Below are 10,000 nucleotides of genomic sequence, written 5' to 3' on the forward strand. Positions count from 1 at the left end.
AGACGTGCTCTCCCTGGCGAGGGGGGACTTAGTGCACTGAGCCGTGCGGCGGCAGGTAGACGTGCTCTCCTTCCCGAGGAGGTAGACGTGCTCTCCCTGGCGAGGGGGGGACTTAGTGCACTGAGCCGTGCGGCGGCAGGTAGACGTGCTCTCCTTCCCGAGGAGGTAGACGTGCTCTCCTTCCCAGGAGGTAGACGTGCTCTCCTTCCCGAGGAGGTAGACGTGCTCTCCTTCCCAGGAGGTAGACGTGCTCTCCTTCCCGAGGAGGTAGACGTGCTCTCCTTCCCGAGGAGGTAGACGTGCTCTCCTTCCCAGGTGGTAGACGTGCTCTCCCTCGGTGAGTAGACGTGCTCTCCCTGAGCTGGCAGGTAGACGTGCTCTCCATGGCGAGGGGGGACTTAGTGCACTGAGCCGTGCGGCAGGAGGTAGACGTGCTCTCCTTCCCGAGGAGGTAGACGTGCTCTCCCTGGCGAGGGGGGGACTTAGTGCACTGAGCCGTGCGGCGGCAGGTAGACGTGCTCTCCTTCCCGAGGAGGTAGACGTGCTCTCCTTCCCAGGAGGTAGACGTGCTCTCCTTCCCGAGGAGGTAGACGTGCTCTCCTTCCCAGGAGGTAGACGTGCTCTCCTTCCCGAGGAGGTAGACGTGCTCTCCTTCCCGAGGAGGTAGACGTGCTCTCCTTCCCGAGGAGGTAGACGTGCTCTCCTTCCCAGGTGGTAGACGTGCTCTCCCTCGGTGAGTAGACGTGCTCTCCCTGAGCTGGCAGGTAGACGTGCTCTCCATGGCGAGGGGGGACTTAGTGCACTGAGCCGTGCGGCAGGAGGTAGACGTGCTCCCCGCGGCCGGGCGGGCACTTAGCGCGCGGAGGCTGGAACCGCGGGGTAGACGTGGTCCCCGGGACGAGGGCCGCCTGGTATCGCCCGCCCGGCCCCCAACCCCCCCCCCCCGCGGCGGCGTAAATGAAGAGAGGCAGTCGGCATGAAACCTTCTTTTATTAAGTGTTGTTTTCATCGAGCGTCTTTCATTAAAGGTTGTGTTCTGAAGCAGTCTTTTCTTCAACAGCGCTGTTCTCCGGGGAGAAGGTCTGCCGGCATCTCTAGAAATCTCCCCCCGCCCCTGACCGCCTCCCCCCCCCGCCCCCGTTGCCGGTTTGCGCGGCGCCCCCCCCTCCCGACGTTGCCTCTTGCCGCCTACCCCCGCCCCCCCCCGCTGCCGGTTTGCGCGGAGCCCCCCCTCCCGACGTTGCCTCTTGCCGCTACCCCCCCGCCCCCCCCCCCGCTGCCGGTTTGCGCGGAGCTCCCCCTTCCCGCCGTTGCCTCTTGCCGCTACCCACCCGCCCCCCCCCGCTGCCGGTTTGCGCGGAGCCCCCCCTTCCCGCCGTTGCCTCTTGCCGCTACCCCCCGCCCCCCCCCCGCTGCCGGTTTGCGCGGAGCCCCCCCTTCCCGCCGTTGCCTCTTGCCGCTACCCCCCGCCCCCCCCCCGCTGCCGGTTTGCGCGGAGGCCCCCCCTTCCCGCCGTTGCCTCTTGCCGTTACCCCCGCCCCCCCCCGCTGCCGGTTTGCGCGGAGCGCCCCCGCCTGCCGTTGCCTCTCGCCGCGGCCACCACCGCCCCCTCCACACCCCCCGGGCCCCCGTTACCGGTTTGCGCGGAGCCCCCCCTCCCGACGTTGCCTCTTGCCGCTGCTGCCACCCCCAGCTCCCCACACCCCCCGGCTCCCGTTAGCGGTTTGCGCGGAGCCCCCCCCTTCCCGCCGTTGCCTCTTGCCGCTACCCCCCGCCCCCCCCCCCCGCTGCCGGTTTGCGCGGAGCCCCCCCCGCCTGCCGTTGCCTCTTGCCGCGGCCGCCACCGCCCCCCCCACACCCCCCGGCCCCCGTTACCGGTTTGCGCGGAGCCCCCCCTCCCGACGTTGCCTCTTGCCGCTGCTGCCACCCCCAGCTCCCCACACCCCCCCGGCTCCCGTTAGCGGTTTGCGCGGAGCCCCCCCCTTCCCCCCTTCGCGGGCTGCCGCTTCCCTCCCGGGCTGCCCGGCTGCTCTCTAACCCCTGCGACCGAGGCGGCGCTGTTAGGGCGGCCGTGCCGGTGCCCCTTGCCGCAGCTAGCCTCTCGCCGCTGCCCCTCCCGTCCGTCGTCCCCCGTCCCCAAAAACTTGCTGCTCTCCACGCTGGAGCCTGCACGGGGGAGGTTGCGCTCCGCTCCTCCGGCCCTAAAGCCGCCCTCGCCCGCCCCCCGGCTTGCCGCTTGGCTCGGCTGCCCGCCCGCCCGCTAATCCCCCCAACGCCCCCACCCCAAAAACACCCCAGCCCTACCGCATGCCGCTCCCCCTCTCCCCGCTCTCGCTGACCGCTGCCACCCCCCCCCCACCCCTCCCCCCCGAAACAAACCCCCCAGCCCTACCGCATGCCGCTCCCCCTCTCTCCCTAGCCTGCCCCCCCCGCCGTCGCTTGCTGCCGCCGCCGCCGCCGCCGCCGCCCGCCGCCGGGACCCGCCTCGGTCTGGTGGCGCGCGCTCGGAGATCCCCGGCTACCCGTCCGTCCGTCCCTCCCTCCCGCCCCGCCCCGGGGGAGGGCCCGGGGCAGCGCGGGCAGGCGGGGAGCAAAAAAAGGCGCGGGCGCCAAAAAAACGTCGGGGTCCCGGGGTGGCGGAGGGGGGCGGCGGCGGGGGCGGCGGCGGGTACACGGCGCCGGGTCCAGGGCGCCGGGTCCAGCCCGTCCCGGGGCGGGGACAGGTGGTGTCGTCCGTCCCCGCCCCCGTAACCTGCTCTGAAGCATCCGCTTCCCGCCGCGGTTCGCCCTCCACCCCCCCCGCCGCACACGCAGCTGCCGCTTCCCCGCCGCCTCTGCCCCCCGCCCCGGGATCAACCACCCGCCGGGTCCAGCCGGTCCCGGTCCCGGGAACCTGCTCCCGGGGCCAGCCGGAGCCACGCCCCCTCCTCTGACGCTTCCAGCTGCCGCCTCCCCTCCCACCCCCCAAACTCACACTGGCCCTCGCCGGCCCGCCCACCCGCCTACCTGCTTGCCCGCCGCCGCTGGGTGGCGTGCCGGACACTCTCGCACACAGGTACACAGACAGGGACACAGGGACACAGGCACTCAGGCACACAGGGACACAGGGACACAAGGACACAGGGACACAGGCACTCAGGCACTCAGGCACTCAGGGACACAGGGACACAGGGACACAGGCACTCAGGCACTCAGGGACACAGGGACACAGGGACACAAGGACACAGGGACACAGGCACTCAGGCACTCAGGCACTCAGGGACACAGGGACACAGGGACACAGGGACACAGGGACACAGGGACACAGGCACTCAGGCACACAGGGACACAGGTGGCGGGCCGGAGGCCTCTCCCCACTGTGTGGCAGGGGTCCAAGAGCCACCCCAGCCCAACCCAGAGGGTCTTTTGCACCTCTCTAGAGGCCACCCAGAGACCCCAGGCCGCAGCAGAAGCCTCCCCCGCATGCTCTGCAGGCTTCCGACCCACCCCAGGCCGCACCAGAAGCCTCCCCCGCACGCTCTGCAGGCTTCCGACCCACCCCAGGCCACAGCAGAAGCCTCTCCCGCACGCTCTGCAGGCTTCTCAGCCACCCCAGGCCGCACCAGAAGCCTCTCCCGCACGCTCTGCAGGCTTCTCAGCCACCCCAGGCCGCACCAGAAGCCTCTCCCGCACGCTCTGCAGGCTTCTCAGCCACCCCAGGCCGCAGCAGAAGCCTCTCCCGCACGCTCTGCAGGCTTCTCAGCCACCCCAGGCCGCAGCAGAAGCCTCTCCCGCACGCTCTGCAGGCTTCTCAGCCACCCCAGGCCGCAGCAGAAGCCTCTCCCGCACGCTCTGCAGGCTTCTCAGCCACCCCAGGCCGCACCAGAAGCCTCTCCCGCACGCTCTGCAGGCTTCTCAGCCACCCCAGGCCGCAGCAGAAGCCTCTCCCGCACGCTCTGCAGGCTTCCGACCCACCCCAGGCCGCAGCAGAAGCCTCTCCCGCACGCTCTGCAGGCTTCCGACCCACCCCAGGCCGCAACAGAAGCCTCTCCCGCACGCTCTGCAGGCTTCCGACCCACCCCAGGCCGCAGCAGAAGCCTCTCCCGCACGCTCTGCAGGCTTCCGTCCCACCCCAGGCCGCACCAGAAGCCTCCCCCGCACGCTCTGCAGGCTTCTCAGCCACCCCAGGCCGCACCAGAAGCCTCCCCCGCACGCTCTGCAGGCTTCTCAGCCACCCCAGGCCGCACCAGAAGCCTCCCCCGCACGCTCTGCAGGCTTCTCAGCCACCCCAGGCCGCACCAGAAGCCTCCCCCGCACGCTCTGCAGGCTTCTCAGCCACCCCAGGCCCCAACAGAAGCCTCTCCCGCACGCTCTGCAGGCTTCCGACCCACCCCAGGCCCCAACAGAAGCCTCTCCCGCACGCTCTGCAGGCTTCTCAGCCACCCCAGGCCGCAGCAGAAGCCTCTCCCGCACGCTCTGCAGGCTTCTCAGCCACCCCAGGCCGCAGCAGAAGCCTCCCCCGCATGCTCTGCAGGCTTCCGACCCACCCCAGGCCGCAACAGAAGCCTCCCCCGCACGCTCTGTAGGCTTCTGACCCACCCCAGGCCCCAACAGAAGCCTCCCCCGCACGCTCTGCAGGCTTCTCAGCCACCCCAGGCCGCAGCAGAAGCCTCTCCCGCACGCTCTGCAGGCTTCTCAGCCACCCCAGGCCGCACCAGAAGCCTCTCCCGCACGCTCTGCAGGCTTCCGACCCACCCCAGGCCGCACCAGAAGCCTCCCCCGCACGCTCTGCAGGCTTCTCCGCCACCACAGGCCGCACCAGAGGATCTTTTGCACCTCTCTGGACGCCACCCAGAGACTCCAGGCCGCACCAGAGGCCCCCCCCCCCAACCATTTACAGGCTGCAGTGCCAGCCTAGGCCCCGCTGGCAGCCTCCCTTGTCTGCTTTGGAAGGCCTCCCATCCACTCCAGACCTGCCTGGAGGCCTCCCTCGACTGCTCCCGGGGCCCTCGAAGCCACCCTAGGCCTTTCTGGAGGACCTGCTCGACCGCTCGGGCGGCTTCTGACGCACCCTCGGCCATCCGGCGCCCAGCAGCTCCCAGGGCCAGGCACCGGCCTCCCCCTCCGGCCGCCCCTGGGGCCGGGGGTGGCTCGGACTCGGCGCCCCCAACGTGTCGTCCCGTCCCCCCCCCGCCCCGCACCGCCGAACATTCGCTGCAGCCGAGGGCTTGCCGCTCGACGCCTACCCCACCCGCCCAGCCCCCCGCTGCGGCCCGGCGCTGCCCCGGCCGCTGCGCCCCGCCTCTCATCGCTCCCCCCACCCGGCAACCGGCCGCCGGGCACGGCAAGTCCCAGGGCAGGGAACAGGTGCTGCCGGGACCCCCGTGCTGGCTGCCGGCTTCCCGGGGCTGCCCCGGGCACGGACAGGTCGCCCCCCCGCCCCGGCGAATGTTCACCGAACCGGCTGCCGGCTGCCTTCGAGCACCCCCCGCCCCCCGCCACTATCGTCCCCCCCGCCCCCCCTCCGCCTCCGCTGCCGCTTCTCCCCGCACCGCCTCCACTGCCTCCCCCCGCCGCCGGCGAACGAGTCGCCGGATCCGTAGGGTGCCGGGAGCCCGAACGGCGAGCGGCTCCGGCTGCTGCCGGGGCCGCGGGGCTTCGAGCCGCTCCGGCCGCGGCCGGGACCCCGTGCCGGAAGCCGGCATCCCGGGACGGCCCCGGGACGGCCCCGGTCGCCGGCCGGGTGACGTTCAGCGAAGCGGCTGCCGCCAGTCTTTGGGCCTCCCCCGCGCCGGGGCCGCGGGGCTTCGAGCCGGTCCGGCCGCGGCCGGGATCCCGGGCCGGACGATGGCTTCCCGGGCCGGTCCCGGTCGCCTCCCGGGTGACGTTCACCGAAGCGGCTGCCAGCTGTCTTCGAGCCCCCCCCCCCCCTCCGCCTCCGCTGCCGCTTCTCCCCGCACCCCCTCCACTGCCTCCCCCCGCCGCCGGCGAACGAGTCGCCGGATCTGTAGGGTGCCGGGAGCCCGAACGGCGAGCGGCTCCGGCTGCTGCCGGGGCCGCGGGGATTCGAGCCGCTCCGGCCGCGGCCGGGACCCCCGTGCCGGAAGCCGGCATCCCGGGACGGCCCCGGGACGGCCCCGGTCGCCGGCCGGGTGACGTTCAGCGAAGCGGCTGCCGCCAGTCTTTGGGCCTCCCCCGTGCCGGGGCCGCGGGGCTTCGAGCCGGTCCGGCCGCGGCCGGGATCCCGGGCCGGACGATGGCTTCCCGGGCCGGTCCCGGTCGCCTCCCGGGTGACGTTCACCGAAGCGGCTGCCGGCTGTCTTCGAGCCCCCCCCCCCCCCTCCGCCTCCGCTGCCGCTTCTGCCCGCACCCCCTCCACTGCCTCCCCCCGCCGCCGGCGAACGAGTCGCCGGATCTGTAGGGTGCCGGGAGCCCGAACGGCGAGCGGCTCCGGCTGCTGCCGGGACCGCGGGGATTCGAGCCGCTCCGGCCGCGGCCGGGACCCCGTGCCGGAAGCCGGCATCCCCGGACAGCCCCGGGACGGCCCCGGTCGCCGGCCGGGTGACGTTCACCGAAGCGGCTGCCGGCTGTCTTCGAGCCCCCCCCCCCCTCCGCCTCCGCTGCCGCTTCTGCCCGCACCCCCTCCACTGCCTCCCCCCGCCGCCGGCGAACGAGTCGGCGGATCCGTAGGGTGCCGGGAGCCCGAACGGCGAGCGGCTCCGGCTGCTGCCGGGGACCGCGGGGATTCGAGCCGCTCCGGCCGCGGCCGGGACCCCGTGCCGGAAGCCGGCATCCCGGGACGGCCCCGGGACGGCCCCGGTCGCCGGCCGGGTGACGTTCAGCGAAGCGGCTGCCGCCAGTCTTTGGGCCTCCCCCGTGCCGGGGCCGCGGGGCTTCGAGCCGGTCCGGCCGCGGCCGGGATCCCGGGCCGGACGATGGCTTCCCGGGCCGGTCCCGGTCGCCTCCCGGGTGACGTTCACCGAAGCGGCTGCCGGCTGTCTTCGAGCCCCCCCCCCCCCTCCGCCTCCGCTGCCGCTTCTGCCCGCACCCCCTCCACTGCCTCCCCCCGCCGCCGGCGAACGAGTCGCCGGATCTGTAGGGTGCCGGGAGCCCGAACGGCGAGCAGCTCCGGCTGCTGCCGGGGCCGCGGGGATTCGAGCCGCTCCGGCCGCGGCCGGGACCCCGTGCCGGAAGCCGGCATCCCCGGACAGCCCCGGGACGGCCCCGGTCGCCGGCCGGGTGACGTTCACCGAAGCGGCTGCCGGCTGTCTTCGAGCCCCCCCCCCCCTCCGCCTCCGCTGCCGCTTCTGCCCGCACCCCCTCCACTGCCTCCCCCCGCCGCCGGCGAACGAGTCGGCGGATCCGTAGGGTGCCGGGAGCCCGAACGGCGAGCGGCTCCGGCTGCTGCCGGGACCGCGGGGCTTCGAGCCGCTCCGGCCGCGGCCGGGACCCCGTGCCGGAAGCCGGCATCCCGGGACGGCCCCGGGACGGCCCCGGTCGCCGGCCGGGTGACGTTCAGCGAAGCGGCTGCCGCCAGTCTTTGGGCCTCCCCCGTGCCGGGGCCGCGGGGCTTCGAGCCGGTCCGGCCGCGGCCGGGATCCGGGGCCGGACGATGGCTTCCCGGGCCGGTCCCGGTCGCCTCCCGGGTGACGTTCACCGAAGCGGCTGACGGCTGTCTCCGAGCCCCCCCCCCCCCCCTCCGCCTCCGCTGCCGCTTCTGCCCGCACCCCCTCCACTGCCTCCCCCCGCCGCCCGCGAACGAGTCGCCGGATCTGTAGGGTGCCGGGAGCCCGAACGGCGAGCGGCTCCGGCTGCTGCCGGGACCGCGGGGATTCGAGCCGCTCCGGCCGCGGCCGGGACCCCGTGCCGGAAGCCGGCATCCCCGGACAGCCCCGGGACGGCCCCGGTCGCCGGCCGGGTGACGTTCACCGAAGCGGCTGCCGGCTGTCTTCGAGCCCCCCCCCCCTCCGCCTCCGCTGCCGCTTCTGCCCGCACCCCCTCCACTGCCTCCCCCCGCCGCCGGCGAACGAGTCGGCGGATCCATACCGTCCCGAGAGCCCGAGGCGGCGGCACCCAGTGCGGGTCCGGCCGAGGCCGGGACCCCGTGCCTGTCGCAGGCTTCCCGGGACGGCCCCGGAACGGCCGCGGTCGCCGGCCGGGTGACGTTCTCCGAAGCGGCTGCCGGCTGTCTTCGAGCCCCCCCCCCCCTCCGCCTCCGCTGCCGCTTCTGCCCGCACCTCCTTCACTGCCTCCCCCCGCCGCCCGCGAACGAGTCGGCGGATCCGTAGGGTGCCGGGAGCCCGAACGGCGAGCGGCTCCGGCTGCTGCCGGGACCGCGGGGATTCGAGCCGCTCCGGCCGCGGCCGGGACCCCGTGCCGGAAGCCGGCATCCCGGGACAGCCCCGGGACGGCCCCGGTCGCCGGCCGGGTGACGTTCAGCGAAGCGGCTGCCGCCAGTCTTTGGGCCTCCCCCGTGCCGGGGCCGCGGGGCTTCGAGTCGGTCCGGCCGCGGCTGGGACCCCGTGCCTGTCGCAGGCTTCCCGGGACGGCCCCGGAACGGCCGCGGTCGCCGGCCGGGTGACGTTCACCGAGGCGACTGCCGGCTGTCTTCGAACCCCCACCCGTGCCGTGGCCGCGGGGATTCGCCCCGGTCCGGCAGCTGACGGTTCCCTGTGTCGGACGCCGGCTTCCCGGGACTGCCCCGGGACAGCCCCGGTCGCCTCCCGGGTGACGTTCACCGAAGCTGCTGCCGCCTGTCTTTGTCCCCCCCCCCCCGTGCTCTCCCTCAGGCGGGAGGTAGACGTGCTCTCCCTGGGCGAGTAGACGTGCTCTCCCTGGGCGAGTAGACGTGCTCTCCCTCGGCGAGTAGACGTGCTCTCCCTCGGCGAGTAGACGTGCTCTCCCTCGGCGAGTAGACGTGCTCTCCCTCGGCGAGTAGACGTGCTCTCCCTGGGCGAGTAGACGTGCTCTCCCTCGGCGGGTAGACGTGCTCTCCCTCGGCGAGTAGACGTGCTCTCCCTGGGCGAGTAGACGTGCTCTCCCTGGGCGAGTAGACGTGCTCTCCCTGGGCGAGTAGACGTGCTCTCCCTGGGCGAGTAGACGTGCTCTCCCTGGGCGAGTAGACGTGCTCTCCCTGGGCGAGTAGACGTGCTCTCCCTCGGCGAGTAGACGTGCTCTCCCTCGGCGAGTAGACGTGCTCTCCCTGGGCGAGTAGACGTGCTCTCCCTGGGCGAGTAGACGTGCTCTCCCTGGGCGAGTAGACGTGCTCTCCCTCGGCGAGTAGACGTGCTCTCCGCGGAGATCGCGCTTGTCGCCAAGGGGTCGCTGTTGCGCTCTGCCTCCGCCTACGTCATCGTACAAGCCGGCGTGATTTCTGCGACCTGCCGCTGGGCGGAGGTCGGCTGGTTGTGCGCTCGCGGAGCTGACGGCCCTCCAGTTCCGTATATGAGGGAACAAGCGACGCCGAGCACTCCCAGGGCAGCGCTGCCGAGCGGCTGCTCCAAGCCACCCGCCAGGCGGCTGGGCAGGGGTCCGTCTGGCTTCTCGGTGGCTTTCGCCCGGGTCAGAGAGGGGACCCGCGGGGCCGAACAAAGGCGCGGCGGTTTGGAGCGGCCGCTGGCGCACCCTCAGCGGTGTTGGATGGGTTTCGCTCGTCCGTGAGCCGGAGCCCAGCCCGGGCTCGGCAACGAAAGCGGGGAAAAGAAAAAAAGTTGACGAGTGGCTGGCGCCGGCCACTGCCGAAGTGTGGAACCCCCGAAGCGACGTTTGCCCGGTGGGGCACGGGGGCAGAGAAAGCCGGGGAGACGTGGTGCCGGCGTCGGTCCCACCAAGAATGGAAAGCAAGCCCGTCCAGGCACGGCGAGAGAGAGCCCGGTAAGGGGCAGAGAGAGTTCCCAGCACTGGACCCTCTTCACGGGGGTTCCCCCCCATGACCAAAGCCGCAGCCCGCGGGGGCACGGCATCGAAGGGAAAAGCCAGCGGCGGTGACTGGCCACTCGTATGCTATGGAGCCCGGCATGGG

Source organism: Melanerpes formicivorus, unplaced genomic scaffold, assembly GCF_026170545.1.
Source record: "Melanerpes formicivorus ecotype bairdi unplaced genomic scaffold, bMelFor1.0.p_v2 SCAF_184, whole genome shotgun sequence".
In the NCBI taxonomy this organism is placed as follows: Eukaryota; Metazoa; Chordata; class Aves; order Piciformes; family Picidae; genus Melanerpes; species Melanerpes formicivorus.